This window comes from Narcine bancroftii, chromosome 12, assembly GCF_036971445.1.
Source record: "Narcine bancroftii isolate sNarBan1 chromosome 12, sNarBan1.hap1, whole genome shotgun sequence".
Classification (NCBI taxonomy): Eukaryota; Metazoa; Chordata; class Chondrichthyes; order Torpediniformes; family Narcinidae; genus Narcine; species Narcine bancroftii.
In genome coordinates, this window is record NC_091480.1 from 86199005 (window position 1) to 86217366 (window position 18362).

Genomic DNA, 18362 nt, shown 5'->3' on the forward strand with positions numbered 1-18362 from the left:
GGAACATCACTAACTGAACCATTGTTTATTGTCCATTGCTAATTTCCCTTGAGGAGATGATCTAGAAGTGGCCTTTGACCCACTCGTGTGGAAGCGTATTATTGAATTTTGCCTGTCATAGTTTACAGAAGGCACCAGGAAACTCAGATCATGTGCTAACTCAGGAAAAAACAACTGGGACATTGGGTTATGTCAACAGATGACAACATAATTAATATTGGATGTGTGAGTGACACCATTACATCTATGCAAAGAATGTATCAGTCAGCAATGTATGTCCAAGGACAGGGAATGTCTAATGAGGGGGAAGGGCATGGAGGGGGGGACATCAGCAGCTAATGGTATTTTCATGCATGTGTCCTTGAAGTGGTAGAGAGTGCAACTTTTGGAATTGTCAATGTATAGCAACAAAAGGTATTGGGGGATCCCAGCGCAAGAGCCTTAATTTCCTTCTGACCATTTGAAGAAGACCGCAGAGCCCACCTCACTGACAAAAGGCAAAGGAGGAAAAACCCAACACCCAACCCCAACCAACCAATTTTCCCTTGCAACCGCTGCAATCGTGTCTGCCTGTCCCGCATCGGACTGGTCAGCCACAAACGAGCCTGCAGCTGACGTGGACTTTTTTACCCCCTCCATAAATCTTCGTCCGCGAAGCCAAGCCAAAGATCCCACGAGAGAATCAGCAAGTTCAAAGATATATTCTCCACAGCACAAAAGAGAATAAGCAAGTTCTATATTCTCCACAGTATTTTCTCGTGATCCTAACCTTTTATAGAATCTGCCAGTGAGCCATGTCAAATTTAATAAGCTGGCAAGGTTGGAGACTGGAAGAATATTTCTTTGGTGTTTATTCTGCATTTTCTGAGCTTACATCAAGTATGCACGTCAATGTCTGTTTCGCGCACGTTATTAGTAGCATACAATGATGTGGCAATACCTCCAGCTGAAGTTATATTGGAGTAAGGCTTCAACTTGCGATCTATTCATGATCACAGCCCTTGCACATCCCCACAGGTGCCTTTCCAACTTCAACGAGAATTAATTTTGCCACCTTACTGCAAGTTAACTTTGCATAGTGAGATAAACAGGGACCACCCAACACCTGCAAGAAATGGCCTGAACTTTGTGCTAAACAATTTTTTTTCTTTGGCTTGGCTTCGCGGACAAAGATTTATGGAGGGGTAATGACCACGTCAGCTGCAGGCTCGTTTGTGGCTGACAAGCCCAAAGCGGGACAGGCAGACACGGTTGCAGCGGTTGCAAGGGAAAATTGGTGGGTTGGGGTTGGGTGTTGGGTTTTTCCTCCTTTGTTTTTTGTCAGTGAGATGGGCTCTGCGGTCTTCTTCAAAGGAGGTTGCTGCCCGCCGAACTGTGAGGCGCCAAGATGCACGGTTTGAGGCGAGATCAGCCCACTGGCAGTGGTCAATGTGGCAGGCACCAAGAGATTTCTTTAAGCAGTCCTTGTACCTCTTCTTTGGTGCATCTCTGTCTCGGTGGCCAGTGGAGAGCTCGCCATATAACACGATCTTGGGAAGGCGATGGTCCTCCATTCTGGAGACGTGACCTACCCAGCGCAGTTGGATCTTAAGCAGTGTGGATTCGATGCTGTCGGCCTCTGCCATCTCGAGTACTTCGATGTTGGTAATGAAGTCGCTCCAATGAATGTTGAGGATGGAGAGGAGACAATGCTGGTGGAAGCGTTCTAGGAGCCATGGGTGATGCCGGTAGAAGACCCATGATTCGGAGCCGAACAGGAGTGTGGGTATGACAACAGCTCTGTATACGCTAATCTTTGTGAGGTTTTCAGTTGGTTGTTTTTCCAGACTCTTTTGTGTAGTCTTCCAAAGGCGCTATTTGCCTTGGCGAGTCTGTTGTCTATCTCGTTGTCGATCCTTGCATCCGATGAAATGGTGCAGCCATGATAGGTAAACTGGTTGACCGTTTTGAGTTTTGTGTGCCCGATGGAGATGTGAGGGGGCTGGTAGTCATGGTGGGGAGCTGGCTGATGGAGGACCTCAGTTTTCTTCAGGCTGACTTCCAGGCCAAACATTTTGGCAGTTTCCGCAAAACAGGACGTCAAGCGCTGAAGAGCTGGCTCTGAATGGGCAACTAAAGCAGCATCATCTGCAAAGAGTAGTTCACGGACAAGTTGCTCTTGTGTCTTGGTGTGAGCTTGCAGGCGCCTCAGATTGAAGAGACTGCCATCCGTGCGGTACCGGATGTAAACAGCGTCTTCATTGTTGAGGTCTTTCATGGCTTGTTTCAGCATCATGCTGAAGAAGGTCAGGTCAGATACAGCAATGAGCTCTCTGAACCCTTCTCCATTAACAATGGCGTGAAGCAAGGCTGCGTTCTCGCACCAACCCTCAGCTAAACAATTAAAGTACAGTAAAATCCCTGGTATCCAAAGTTCAAGCAACCAGCAGCCTGACCAACTGGAAAAAAAAGGAAATAAATAAGAATCATAAAAATATAAATAAAAGTTTAAAATGTTCAAGTTAAATATTCTCCAGAGCAACACACATCCCCTGGGTGAAGATGGGATTAGAATTTCAGCCAGCAGAGCACCCCGGTTGTACCCCTCCCACCGCATCTGTTTGAATAAAGTTTCAATAAGGTTGCGTTGGAATAAAATGGCAGTGTCCAGAATGAAGATCCAGCCAATGCCCCTCATTGTTGAGGCGACTCCCCGGTGTCTTCCTATCCATGCCTAGAAAGAATCTTTATAAGTATTAAATATATTAGTAAGACTTTATCTGTAAACTTGGGGGAGGTAGGATTAATTACGGCACGATTACATGCTGTTACATCGCCAGTGACTGGAGTTCAAATTTAAATTTTGTAAGTTACGGGAATTACCTCATTAAAGTGAACTTTAAATAATTAAGAAGTACAATTGTGAGTTTTATTTTCAAATTACATTTTGCACTGTCTTTTTGTCTTTTAAACTCATTATTTTTAATGCAAGTGTATTAGGCATTGTAAGAGTGTGCTCAGGCAACTGGAACATTTGTATATTTGGCATCCGCAATCCCCATCGGTGGTGGATACCAGGGTGAGGGTTACTGTACAACTTATTCTCAGAATTCCTGATCCAAAACAATGGTTAATTGGATGGTCACTGACAATTGGCATTGTACTTCTCTGCTGCTTGGTGCCTGGCATGAGTTGAAGCTCCAGGTCTGTTAGATCAGCAGGTGCTTGGAGTGCTGGCTTTTTCATCTCTAGTTGTCTCATCATTAAGATGGGAAAAAATGGTTTTATTTGTACACGCAGCACATTAGCCTGGAGAATTTAAATGGAGGATAAAACCTCATGAGTCATGAAATGCAATTGTTTATTTCAGCACCAAGCTATTGAAAATCTGCATTTTCCTCAATAGAGAAACAATAACAGCCGTTCCACTGGGAACTTCTCATGAGTCAGGCCTGCAGGCCTGACCAGAGTTTTACACCAACTGTGCACCAAGTGATGTCATTCCCCTTTCAATAGTCTCCTTCAAAAGTAGCCAGGAAAATAAGACTGTGTGGCCTCAAAGAACAGCTCAAATTGATCATTCCCAAAGCAGCTTCATCTTCCTGACATTGTGCCAAACTGGGAACTCAGTAAGATTCCTCCACCTGACATCAAGTCATTAGTCCTTTCCCCATGTGATCCCAGTGATCTCCTAATTGCCTTTGGGCTCAACATTCTCTTGAGCTGCTCCCCACTTCTCAAAAAGCCTGACACCCTCCCCTTCAATTCCCCAAGGTAAAAAAAACCCACTAACCCTTGCATCACATGCCTCTGATCACTCATCCACCCCAATTCCCTTTCAGAGCTACTTAAGTGTTTCCAGGGGGAACATTGCTTAGAGCCGCCACTGAAGGGGGAATACCTCAGTGTGCAACATCCTTGTTGCTTTCTCAGTGTAGAATAAGTTGCCGATAGCAGTGCAGAACATTTTAATTCAGATTTATTGTCAGATTTATTGACAACACATGCAACCCTGAGATTCTTTGTCTTATGGACGAGGCAAAATGACCACTTATTGGTAACTTTAAAAACTACTCAGTGTACACATGTACACAAATAAAGAAATATAACACAACCTGGCTGTGCAATATAGAAAGATTTTTTTTAAAATCAATAAAGTGCAAAAGTAAGAGTCCTTAAATGAATTCCTGATTGAGTTTGTTGTTAAGGAGTCTGATGGTGGAGGGGTAGCAGCTGTTCCTGAACCTGGGGTGTGAGTCTTTTGTCACCTATGCCTCCTTCCTGATGGGAGCAGCGAGAACAGAGCATATGCTGGGTGGTGTGGATCCTTGATGATTACTGCTGCTCTCCGATGGCAGTGTTCCCTGTAGATGTTCTCGATGGTGGGGAGGGTTTTGCATGTGATGTCCTGGGCTCTGTCCACTTCCTGTTGCTGGGCTTCCTGCTTAGGGGTATTGTCCCCTAAGCATGATGCAGCCAGTCAGCACATTTTCCACCACACATCTGTAGAAATTTGCCAGGGTTTCATGCCAAACCTCCGGGAAGTAGAAGCACTGACGTGTTTTGTTCAGGATGCCATTTGTGTGTTGGGACAAGAAAAGATCCCATGAGATAGTGACTCCGAAGAACTTAAATTTGCTCAGCCTCTCCACCTCTGATTCCCAATGATTGATCGCTAGATTGTACACCTCTGGTTTCCCTTACTGAAGTCAACGATCAGCTCGTTGGTTTTGGTGACATCGAGGGCAGGGTGGTTGGTTCCTTCAGTAAATCGTTTAATCATTATCAGCTAAGAGTCGTAAGAGATCTTCTAATAAAAGGTACCTTCCAGCTTTCCCCTCAAGTCCTGTTCAACTCTTTTGCCAAACATTCACGATATTTACACAATAAAATTCAGTAATAGGATTTTTTTTAATTGATGGTGAAATTTGCTGCAACCATAAGAATCATGTTCCAATAATCATGGCACTATTCCCTTAAGTTCTTTTTTTCTGGATGCACTGCAAAATAATACCCTCATCATTCATACTTCACTGTACAGCATTGGCACTTTTAACAGCTAATAATAAGTAGTCTTAAATTGAAGTGAAAACAACACCTGACATTCTGACACATCCTAGATTCTTAATGAACCCAGATGAGCATTTCTGCTTCCATATTCAATAGCTTAATTTGGAACTGTTTCAATTTAAGGTAGAATGGCTGTTCATTGTAGTGCAGAAGTGATAGAAAATGAAATGTTCCTGAATAAGAGCACTAAATCAGCCCTGCGCCACTAACCTGTGTGTAGATGCCCAATGCAGGCTGTGTTGGTATTTGACTCTTGTCACAATATCAGTGTAGACTTGGAATGAACAAAACGTTCATGTGCTAGTTGGTGATGAGGCACCTCTCAGTTTCTGGAGACATACTTGCCGCCCGGTGACGTGGTCACATTCAGGCTGTGTTGGCAATTGTACCTGGGATCTCAACATAAGAAACAGGAGCAGAAGACGGCCATTTGGAGTTAATGAGGTGAGGTGAGATACAAACCAAAGGACATGGGTTAAGGGTGAGAGGGGAATGGTTTAGGGGTAATGTTTGGGGGAAATTTCGTCGCACCGAATGGAGCAAGCTCCTGAAACTTAACATTTAACAAAAATTTGGGCATGGATAGGTGGAGTATGAGGGGAGATGGAATGGGTGCAGGCCAGTGGGACGAGCCAGAATATAGTTCAACACAGACTAGAAGGACCAAAGGGCCTGTTCTCTGTGCTGCAATGTTCTATGGTTCTATTTGCTCCACCGCTAAATAAGATCATAGCTGATCTGACCGTGGACTCGGCTCCTCCTATCTGTCTTTTCCTTAAAAACCCTTATTTACCCGACTATTGCAAAAATCTGACTGTTTTAAAAATATTGAATTTTGAGTATTGAATTCAAGAGTAGGGAGGTTATGATGAAATTGTACAAGGCATTGGTGAGGCCAAATTTGGAGTACTGTGTACAGTTTTGGTCACCAAATTATAGGAAAGATATAAACAAAATAGAGAGAGTGCAGAGAAGGTTCACGAGAATGTTGACAGGATTTCAAGGTTTGAGTTACAGGGAAAGGTTGTGCAGACTGGGGCTTTTTTTCTCTGGAGCGTAGAAGATTGAGGGGGGACGATAGAGGTGTTTAAGATTTTAAAAGGGACAAACAGAGTAAACGTGGATAGGCTTTTTCAATTAAGAGTGGGGGAGATTCAAACTAGAGGGCATGGTTTAAGATTGAAGGGGGAAAGTTATAAGGGGAACATGAGGGGAAATTTCTTTACGCAAAGGGTGGTGGGGATGTGGAATGAGCTTCCGACAGACGTGGTCGAGGCGGGATCATTGGCTGCATTTAAGGAAAGATTGGATCGTTACATGAATAGGAGAGGACTGGAGGGGTATGGACCGGGTGCTGGTCAGTGGGACTAGGAGGGTGGGGATTTGTTACGGCATGGACTAGTAGGGCCGAACTGGCCTGTTCTGTGCTGTAAGTGGTTATATGGTTATATGGTTAAGCCTGCCTGCACTACCTCCTGAAAACTCATACCAAAGACCCTATGGAAGCTGAGAAGCTGAGAAAGCTGAGCATTGAGATGGTTTATAAACACATTAAACCCATTCACTTTATCTTCAAAAGACCATAATGTTATCAGTGGATTTAGAGCCCGCAATTTTTCTATTCCACAGACTCGCCACTCTCTAGGAAAAGTCGTTTCTCCTCATCTCTGTTAAAATTTACTACCCTGAATCTTGAGGCTATGTTTTCCTAAGGGGAGAATGAAGTGCACAGGAATTTGAAGCCTGAACCTTCTCTCTCTCTCTCTCTCCTTCATAGGTCGGGGCCTTTGCGTACTTCTGTCTGAATTTGAAAGGAGAATGCATTTCCTCCACAGCAAGGAGGATTGCAGAGCAGGCATGAGAGGAGCACACAACTTCCAGTCTGAACGTTGAGCACATCTCTCTCCTCGTAAAAGGTAAAAAAAAATTCTCTCTTACTTTGCCTTCTCGACCCTATTACTCTTAAGTGTGCCAGAAATGGCTCATGTGTCTCTGTCAGCTTTCCAGGAGAAGAAGGTCTGCTGATGTATGCGATTCTCCTTCAAGATTCTGCCTCTGTAATTTGTCATTTATCCCAACTCCTCCTTCTGTCGGACATCCAGTGAGACCAGATGCTGCGATTAACTGTAAATGCTGGAGGAACTTTACAGTTCTTGCAGCGTCTATAGCAAGTAAAGACATATTACTGACATTCTTTTGGCCTGATCCCTTCTTCAAGGTATAAACAAAAAGCTGGTAGGCATCTGGGAGAGAAAGGGGGAAGAATGGGAGGGGGATGAGTTCAGAACAACAAGAAAATGGTGATAAATGGATAAGAGGAAAGGAGAGAATTGATTTTGGCTCTGTGGAAGAAGGCCGAGGGAAAGGGAAGAGCGAGAGAACTAGAGGAAAGGAGATGGAGATGAGGTGATAGGTTTAACGGAAACTGGAGAAGTCTATGTTAATACTATCCGAATGGAGGGTGCTGTGGTATGGATTATGACCTCTCTGTGAGGAATGTGGATTGAAGAGGGACCTGATCGGAAGTAACCTCATTTGCCAATCGAGGTCAAGCCTTGCCCACAGGTCAGCACACACCTGACCATTGGCCCTTTGATTGCCTCATTGAGACCTGGGCTGGACCCTCCTGCTGATGGCACTATAAAGCCCACCACAGGTGAGCCATCTTCCTCTTTCTCTTCTGGGAACCATAGGCAATGCTGGAGGGTCGTTGGTGTGCACAGACAAAGGGTTGTGTGCCGAGTGTCTCTAATTTGGTTAGATAAGAGCCGTGCCTGCCAGGGATGTCAAAGAGTGGTGGGTATCGTTTGTGATAACTTGATTATAAAGCCTTCTTCACGTGAGTGGTTGTGGGTGAATTGTTTAATCTAGCAAGTTTGTGTATGTGAGAGTCTTTTACCCCTGTTGTAACTCCCCTCCATGTGTAAATAAAAACTACCATTCAATCAGTTACATTCAGACCTGTTACCCTTGGGACCTATTGGTTTCACACACACAACAGGTGCCCAGACAAAAGATGAGGTTTTGTTCCTCCCATTTGCGGATGGTCTCAGTCTGGCAGTGTGAGACCATAGACAGACACAAGGGACAGAGGGAGGTGCTCAACAAAGCGATCTCCCAGTCTGCATTCAGTCTCTCCATTGTAGAGCAGACCATGAGAGCTCTGGATGCTGTAGATGACCCCTGCAGATTCACAAATTAAGGGTTGCTTCATTCGGAAGGACTATTTGGGTCCCTGACTGGTGGTGAGGGAGGTGGTGTGGGCGCAAGTGGAGCATCTCCTGCAGACAGAGGGGTAGGTGTCAAGGGTATGCTTGGTGGGGACAAGGGTGTCACAGAGGGAGTGATTCCTGTGGAAGGTGGAGAGAGGATGATGGGGTATATTTGTCTGGTGGTGGGATGAGACCACTACAGAGGGAGGAAGTGGAGAAATGATAGTGTACCTCACCCCTGTAATCACTGAGTGACTAAGTGTAGAATGGATGAGGAGCCCCTTTTAACAGCCTCAGCTTCAAACATTCTGATGTAATCCACTGTGCAAGTTCAGAATGTTGGATAACACCATTCATTACTCATCTTCTGTTGCCGAATAGTACAGGATCAGCATCTATTATTGATTAATGCAAAGATTTTTAAACTCACACCAAATACTTTATGGAAACTGTGAAGTCTTATAAAAAATTAAAAGCTGAGCATTTAGCTCAATTATAAACACACAAAATCAATTCACCCCTTTCTTCAAATGTCCATAATGTTATCAGTGAATTTAGAGCCAGTAATCTTTCTAATCCCCTGTTCCACAGCCGTCCTTATAAGTCATGGACGAAGCTGAGAGCAATGTTGCCAAACTGAAAAAATTCTCGACTCCCAGAGTTTTTGCAATGAATCATAAAACAGCAGCTCAAACATCTTTGTTGGTCCCGGAGCACAGAATAGAATTACTTGGTGATCTCGCCTGGGAGTCATTAAGTTAACTCTCACCTGATGGTGTGAGGTCAGAAGACTAAAAAGGAAAGGCCTCCTTGTAAACATCACCCTGAACACCAGTGAGGTACTGGAATGCATCTCCTGTCCCCTGGTTACGTGTTATAGAGTAGACTACATTTGCATTGAGTACTGAGCACTTTTGCCAGATATATTGTCATATATGTCTGATCTCGAATCTGATTGCCTTGCAGGTTATACTCATAGAATATAGAACAACAATAGGGTGTAGAGGAGATTTACTAGCATGTTGCCTGGATTGGAAATCCTTGGCACCTACCCCTCTCTCTGCAGGAGATGCTCCACTTGCGCCCTCACCTCCTCCCTCACTACCACTCAGGGACCCAAATAGTCTATGAGGCAAGGTTAGCAGAGCTAAGACTTTTATCTTTGGAGCAATGAAGGATGAGAGGTCTACAAGATTCTGAGAGCCATTGATAAGGTAGACAGCCAGTGCCTCTTTCCCAGGGTGGGAGTAGTAAATACCGGAGGACATTTGTACAATGTGAAGGGAAAAAGGTTTAGAGGAGACATCAGGGCTAAGTTTTTTTTTACACAGAGGGCTGTGGGTGCCCAGAATGTCTTGCTGTGGATGGTGGTGGAGGCTAAAACGTTAGGGGCATTTAAGAGACTTTTAGACAAGCATATGGATGAATAAAAAAAGAGGAATTGTACTGGGGGTCGAGGCAGTCTATACCCAGTGCAAGATGACATCATCAAATGCCGGCATCAAGCTGATTTTGCTTTCACTTGCAAGTGTGAAAGGGGCTATAGTCACACTGCAAGAAAGCAGCCCTTTGGCCCACCATGCCACATCTATGCCAAGTAAAAACACAAATGCCAGAGAAGCTCAGCAGGTCAAACAATATGGTTTATGTAGCAAAGAAAAAAATACATAATCATGGGGTTGAGCCTTTCATCAAGGTATGGACAAAACGTAGACAGGTGCCAGAACAAAATGGTGGGGAGGAGGAGAGGCATGGAGAGGAGCACAGACCCACAGGCAGGAAGTAATAGGTGGATAAGGGAGGGAAGGCAAGCCAGAATGAAGAGGGGAGGGGGAGAGCTGGAGGAAAGAAGACAGATAGAAGGGAGGGAAAACAGGGAGTAGGCTAGCAGAAAATGGAGAAGTCGATGTTAATGTCATCCTATTTACCAGCATGTTGTCCTCTGTGCCCCATTTCACTTCAGATGCATCACTTTCTGAGACAGGTGCATTCCAGACTTTAACTACCCACTGAGTGAATAAAATTCTTCCTCTGATCTGATCTAAACATTTTATTCCTGACCATAAACCTTTGCTCTCTTGTCTTAGATGCTTCTGCAACAGGAATAGTTTCTTACCATCTTGCATCTCTATCAGATCTAATTCAGCCTCCTGCACTCCATGGAAAATAAGCCCAGCCGATTCAATCTCTCGACATAATTGAAACATTCCATCCCTGTCTACATCTTGCTGAATCTCCGCTTCACATTCTCTGCTGCAATCAGATCTCCAAGATCTGTACATAAGGAGACAAATAGCAGTCTGTCCTGCTGTCACTGGTGCCCTGTTGTTTTCAAGGCCCTTGGAGTGGTCCTTCCTTTGCCTGTCAGATCATCTTCCTCTAGCAGTGGATCATAATACACGGATGAAAATAAAAAGTAACAGCAGTTGCTGCAAGTCTGAAATAAAACAGAAAATGCTGAAAATGTTCAGCGGGTCAGACAGCCACTGTGGGAAGAGAAACAAGAGTTATTTAATTATAGATACAGCACAGTGACAGGCCCTTCAGCCCACAATGTTGTGCCACTCTGTAAATACTTAGATAAAAAAATCTAAACCTTCCCTACATAACCTTCTATTTTTCTTTCCTCCAGGTGCCCATCTAAGAGTCTCTTAAATGACCCTATTATTCCAGCCCCATCACCAGCCCTAGCGATGCATTCCAGGCACCCACAGCTCTCTGTGTAAAAAAAAAAACAACCTACGCCTGTTATCTCCCCTAAATTTACCTCCTTTCCCTTTCTACAGATGTGCTCTGTTGTTTGATATTCCTGCCGTGGGAAAAAAGATGCTGATTGTCTACCTTATCTATGCCACTCATGATGTTGTAGGCCTCCATTGTCACCTCTCATCCTTCATCACTCCAAAGAGAGAAGCCCTGGCTCTGCTCAACTCGCTTCCTAAGACATATTTTCCAATCCAGGCAGCATCCTGGTAAACCATCCTCTATACAGATTCCACATGGTACCCGTAATGAGGTGACCAAAACTGAACTCAATGTTCAAAGTGTGGTCTCACCAGAGATTTTTAGAGATGCAACATTACCTCATGACTACTGAGTGCAATCCCTTGATTAATGAAGCCCAGTGTGATAGTATGGGATCCTATCACCACTGTCTATATTTGCACATAGTGATAATCCAAAATGCATCACCTCACACCGAATTCAATCTGCCACGTTTCTACCCAGCTCTGCATCCAGTCTATAGTCCTGTTGCAGCCGACGACAGCCTTCAGCACCTCCAACCTCTGTCAACTGCAAATTTACTGTCCCCTCCCTCTACTTCTCCGTCCAGGTCATTTATAAAAATCACGAAGAGCAGGGCCCCCAGAACTAGATCCCTGTGGAACTCCACTAGTCACTGACCACTAGGCAGAATACTTTCCTTCCACTACTACCCTAAGCTTTCTACAGGCCACCCAATTCTGTATCCATATGGTCAAGGATCATGGATCCTATGCTTCATGACTTTCTGAACAAGTCTCCCAGGCTGAAGAATTGCTAATAAACTGTGCTGACTTTGAACTGGAAATGTTAAGTAAGAAACTTTATTTAAATAGGTACTGAAGGGGAAAGGGGAGGGTGGGACAGAAAAATACATTGATTGAGATAGAGAAATATAAAGCTTAAAAATGTCATTAGTCCTTCAGCAATAACTTAAACAGAATGAATGAGGTTTACCAAAATTAAACTTTCACTGCCAGAATCAGTATTTGTCAGCAGTTGAGATTAACAAGAGTAAATGAACATTCAGCAAGTTTGAATGGAGCTCCAGGATCAAGATGTTGGTTTGCACGGTCAAAGAAACCCTGCAGATAGGAAACGTGTCAAGGCATAGGGGCCAAAGGGAAGGAGATTATTGTGGATTTCAGAAGGAAATCAGAACACGACCCAGTCCTCATCGAGAGGTCAGCGGTGGAGTGGGTCAAGAACTTCAAATTCTTGGGTGTCAACACCGCCAAAGATCTTTCCTAGAGCCTTCATGTTGATGCAATCATGAAGAATGCCTGCCAGCATTTAAACTTTGTGAAGTGTTTAAGATTTGGTATGTCACATAAGCATCCTGTCTGGTTGCATCATGGTTTGGTATGGGGGTGCCAATGCTCAGGGCAAGAAAATAATCCAGTGAGTTGTTAACTTGGCCTGCGACATCACAGGAACCACTCCATCGAGGACAACTACAAGAGGCATCTAAAGAAAGCAGGCTCTATCCTCAAAGATGCCCTCTTCACTCTGCTACCATTGGGGAAAAAGGAACAGAAGCCTGAAGACAAGCACTCAGTGGCTCAAGGACAACTTCTTCCCCTCTGCCATCATATTCCTGAATGAATAATGAACCACAGTCACTGCCTAACTTTGACCTTTTTCTTTCTTGCACTATTTTTATTTATTTTGTAAGGTGGTTTATATAAATGTTTGCACAGTGATGTTACCGCAGAACGAGTTTTGTGATATGTTCATGCCAATAGATTCTGATTCTGATAAGGGCCAGCATGGGCAAGTTGGCTGAAGGGTCTGTTTCCATGCTGTAGAACACTTATAGCCCCTTTTACACAGCCTCTTCAAGCTGGGAATATTGTGCCTTTATTGCTCCACGCCATTCTGCCTAAAAGGCACAAACACAGAATGGGGGGAAGGGGGGAATGGTCATTGTAGTCCCGTCTTTAAGCCAGCAGCGGAGGTAGTGACAGCGCCAAATCGCATTATACCGCGGTTGTTTGATTCAGTGTAAAAACACAAAGCCGGCTTAATGATGGGTCTTTACGGCAGAATTGCAGGATCTCTGTGTAATAAGGGCTAATGCCTGTCTTGGTAGTTGCATTGAAAATTGCCTCTTCTTCCGTCTACAAAAACATCATTGACCTCTTTGCTATTTTCATGCGAAATTCTGTGCCATTTCTTTAAAAGGCTCATCACCACACACACACACACACACACACACACACACACACACACACACACACACACACACACACAGACACACACACACACACACACACACACACACAGACACACACACACACACACACAGACAGACACACACACACACACAGACACACACACACACACACACCCACACACACACACCCACACACACACACACTCACACACATCCACACACACACAGACAGACAGACACACACACACACACACACACAGACACACACACACACCCACACACACACACCCACACAGACAGACAGACACACACACACACACCCACACACCCACACACCCACACACAGACACCCACACACACACACTCACACATACACACACAGACAGACAGACACACACACCCACACATCCACACACACACAGACAGACAGACACACACACACACACACAGACAGACACCCACACACACACACTCACACATACACACACACAGACACACACACACACACACACACCCACACACCCACACACACACACACTACAGACAGACAGACACACACACGCACACCCACACACACACACTACAGACAGACACACCCACACACACACACACTACAGACAGACACACACACACACTACAGACAGACACACACACACTACAGACAGACAGACACACACACCCACACCCACACACACACACACACACACACACTACAGACAGACACACACACACACACACACACACTACAGACAGACAGACAGACACACACACACACACACACACACACACACACACACACACACACACACAGCCTTAGGATAAAGCAATCAAGCATGGATTTGGGAAATGTTCTTCTGAAATGCAACACCATATGGAATGCTGTTTCAAAATGTGACCATGTCCATCAGCAAATGATTAATGAGATTTTGTGGGTAGATGTGTTACAATTGGTTACATTCCCCCAGGGTTCATTATTTGATTGATTTCCTCCCTGTGAAAATACAGAATATGTGGTAGAATTAGGCATTACAGATGCTCAAAGATCTATTTCAGTGAATCTGCAGATTAAAGTTATTGTTTTAACAAGCTCTACCATTGTAACTTAATGGTAGGGAAAATTAAAATAAGACAACAATGTCAAAATAATGCTGTTGTTGCTTTTCTCTGCAAGTTACTTGCATCACAAAGAACTGTAAGCTGACCACATTATCTAGTTGTTTCAATGAACTTCAATGGACTTATCCAAGAAAATTCAATGTACAGTAAAACCCTTGATATCTGGAATTCAAGCAACCATCAGCCTTAAACCAGCAAAAAAATCAAGGAAACTAAATTTAAAATAAGAGTTAAAAAGACATGTTTAAAATTGTAAATATTCTCTGAAGTAACACATAAACCTTGGATGAAGATGGGAACAAATATTAGCCAGTGGAGGGCCTTAGTTGTGCATTGCTCATAGCAGCTGTTTGAATAAAGTTGTGTGAAACATTAATGGGGTCGCTCAGGATGAAGAGCTGGTTGATACTGCTCGCCATTGGGTTGACTCTTTTAAAATGTCTTCTTATCCCTGCTGAGTAAGAGTGACCCCGGTCAGAGGCTTTATCTGTAAACTTTGGGGAGGAGGCAGGGGCTTTATTATCTATAATTTTATTGTTTGTGTTTTGGGGGCTCTGTGTAAGGGGAGGAACCTGCAGATGCAGCAATAGTTAAATGTTTTAAAAGAATGTGATTGAAAATTAATTAAAATGCCTTAAGGTTTATATGTACATGAAAGTAAAGTTTGTAAGTAATTCTGTCTTTTATTCTTAATGCAGATGTATTCGTTAGGCATTGTAAGTCTCAAGCAATCAGAAAATACAACTTATCCGGCATCTACCAATCCCCATAGGTAGCAGATACCACGAGTTTTACTGTATTTACAACACAGGCAAACGTTGAGAAGCACTTTCTGGTTAACAAAAAAAAAAGTGGCTCTGCAGGACATTGCACTTCAAGCACGCATTTGAGTTCTTTCGTAATAAATCATTCAGCATCTGAAATAAGAAAATTCCATTTTCAATGAAGGGTTTGAAGCAGAAGCTGTATGTGGACTGCTTGGCCTGTGCATATTTCTAGCAAGTTCTGTTTTTGTTTTTTTATTTCGTTGAGTTAAGATCTAATTATATTATTTGCCTTGCGATATAACATGTAGATAATGCAACATATCTTAAAATACTGCCATTTTAAAAAATGTGTTTACCCTATTCAAGATAGATTTTCCAAAGCGCTTTATTACTAGACAGACAATATTAACATTACTTGTTCTCGTGCTAAAGTACATTGGGAAATGATAAAGCTCTGTTGCAGAGAGCTGTTTCTAAATTTATTCCATTTATAAAAGTGTTCCATTAATGATCAAACGGGAGGTTCTTTTCCTTGCTTATCAGCTTGCTTGCTTTGAATAATAATGTTAAAGGCTGCAATGGCCCTATGTTTCCTTCTGATGTGAGCTGTCGACAGGCTGGTAATAATTTCGTCATAGCAGCTCTCACTAGTAAGAAGCAGTCAGGAAACATTTCTATCTCACTGAAAAGGTTCATTTTAAAGAGTGGACTGAGTGTTTAAGCTGCAATTACTCACACACTACAGTGCACTTCATTTACTCAACAATCTGCAATATTTGTATCACTGCATCTTAGCATGTAATCTCACATTATCTGCAGACAGGTTTGAAATTTTCAATTATACTTTCATATCTTGGTAGTAAATATTATTTTTAATCTGTCCTCTCTGCTCCCACCTCCGCTCCTATAATCTGAGCTGGCCTCCAGTTTTCTTTCTCCTAAAGGCTTCTTGCTTGGCCACGACTCTCAACAGTCACCTGAAGCCCTCGCACAAGATTCATTCACGCCGCTGAGCTCCTTCGCTCTGTTCGCATCCGTCGTGTTTGTTCTTTGAAGAAGAAAAACCTTGCGTGGGTTTTTCAAATCTCCATATTCGCAGGACTTAGTGGGTGAAGTTCGGCTAAGTATTGGTCAAAGCTCATACCTTGTTTCTGGCCACAGGAGAAAAACTTGAATCTCTGAAATGTGACGTTTTTGCTTGGAACAAAATACTCCTCAAATTTTGTCATCAATGTCCAATATGAAAGCTGTCTCATCAATTTGAAAACTGTTATAGATGTCCCATAATGTGTAGATATATAGACACCTTCCATTTTTCATCAGTCTCTCCCACTCCACCAGTCTCTAAGTAAATGTTGAATTGCTGTTTGAAGCGTTTCCAATTATCGGTTAGATTTCCATTTAACCTCATCAGTGTAGGGGGACTGAATTTATCCATGATGGGAACTATTGTCTTTTCTTATGTACTCACACACTTCTGACACCATGTTATGTTTGTTCCTTGAAGGAGAACAACCTTGCATGACTTTAAAACTTAAACAACTTTATTTTTCGAGCTGCTTTAACCAACAACGCACTCAACTTTCGTTCTCATGCAAACTGCATTCATTGCCTATTGGGAAATGTAGGTTTTTCTTATACACACATAATAACACAGTATCCTTCATAGGGATCTCCCAATGGCCAACCTTTCCAACTCTGTGATCCATTCACAAGCTAATATGTCTGCCTATGGCTTCACCTAATTTTCCATCTGGGAACTCTCCAACTGGTTGGCATTGAAATCAAACTCTTCAGTTTCTGCTAGCCTACTCCAAATTCTCCCTCTCTTCCACATCCCCCTCTCTCCTTTCTTCCAACTCTCCACCCCCTTCCCTCTCCATTCACAGAGCCATCCTCCCTCCCTTTGTTTGCGGATGTGCCCTCCCTCCCATATCTACCTGCCTGTGGGCCTGTGCTCCTCCCCTGCCTCTCCCCCCACCATTTTGCCTAAATTTTGCTCATACCTTAATGAAGAGATCAAGCATTCAAAACATACTGGGGGTTTAGGTTAATTGGGTCTAAATTAGGGTGGCATGAACTCATGGGCCGAAATGGCCTGTTACCATGCTGTATGTATGTAACCTTGAAACATAGGTTATGCATCTTTATGTTTGCTAAATGAAGTACATTGTTTGGCCTGCTGAGCTTCTCGAGTATTGTGTTTTTGCTTCAATCACAGAGTGTGCAGACCTTCATGTTTTACTCAAGAGACAATCCTTTACAGTCAGATCTTGTTTCTTGAAGAGTAAAGATCATCTCAGATACTCTCCCCTGACACCAGTAATGGGATTTCAGGATGGTTCTTGTCCCCTCGTACAGACAGAGACTGGAGCCAATTGCAGTTGAAATTTCTAACTTGACCGAATTCAGCATCAAGCAAAAGTTCATACATTGTATGCCACAGCCAGATCATTTAAAGATGAACCTATTTTACAGATTTAACAGTTTTGTTAGAACAGGAGACAGATCTGGTAGTTTTGTTTAAAGCAGCACAGTTAGTTTAATGCAACGATGTTACAGTGCCACCGATCCTGGTTTCAAATGCAGCGCTGTCTATAAGGAGTTTGTATGTCTCCTCATGTCTGCATGGGGTTTTCCCAGGAGGTCCAGTATCAATAGTCAATAAACAATGGGTGCAGGAGTAGGTCATTTGGTCCTTCGAGCCAGCAAAGCCATTCATTATCCACAATCAGTACACCTTGTCCCTGCCTTCTCCCCGTATCCCCTGACTCTGCTATCTTTAAGATCTCTATCTAACTCTTTCTTGAAAGCATCCAGAGAAATGGCCTCCACTGCCATCTGAGGCAGAGCATTCCACAGATCCACAACTCTGGGTGAAAATGTTTTTTCTCAACACCGTTCTAAATGGCCTACCCCTTATTCTTAAACAATGGCCTCTGGTTCTGGACTCCCCCAACATCGGGAACATGTTTCCTGCCTCTAGCATGTTCAATCTCTTAATAATCTTTTATGTTTCAATCAGATCCCCTCTCATCCTTCTAAATTTTTGTGAATACAAGTCCAGTTGCTCCAATCTTTTAATATATGACAGTCCCGCCATCCCAGGAATTATCCTCGTGAACCTACGCTGCACTCCCGCAATAGCAAGAATGTCCTTCCTCAAACTTGGAGACCAAAACTGTACACAATATTCCAGGTGTGGTCACACCAGGACTCTGTCCAACTGCAGAAGGACCTCTTTGCTCCTATACTCAATTCCCCTTGTTATGAAGGCCA

At 43.4% G+C, this 18362-nt stretch overlaps 1 long non-coding RNA gene across 3 annotated transcripts in view; it reads left to right on the forward strand.

The window, feature by feature from the left end:
- Positions 1 to 15191, forward strand: part of LOC138747354 (uncharacterized) — a 50333-nt gene extending 35142 nt beyond the window's left edge. For 2 of the 3 annotated variants that reach the window (XR_011347438.1, XR_011347437.1), the window contains exons 3-4: positions 6827 to 6965; positions 15015 to 15191. This is a non-coding gene — a long non-coding RNA (uncharacterized lncRNA). Of the gene's footprint in view, positions 1 to 6826; positions 6966 to 10348; positions 10492 to 15014 lie in introns of those variants that run through there. The other variant, XR_011347439.1, reaches the window with a different exon arrangement.
- The last annotated feature ends 3171 nt before the right edge of the window (positions 15192 to 18362 follow it).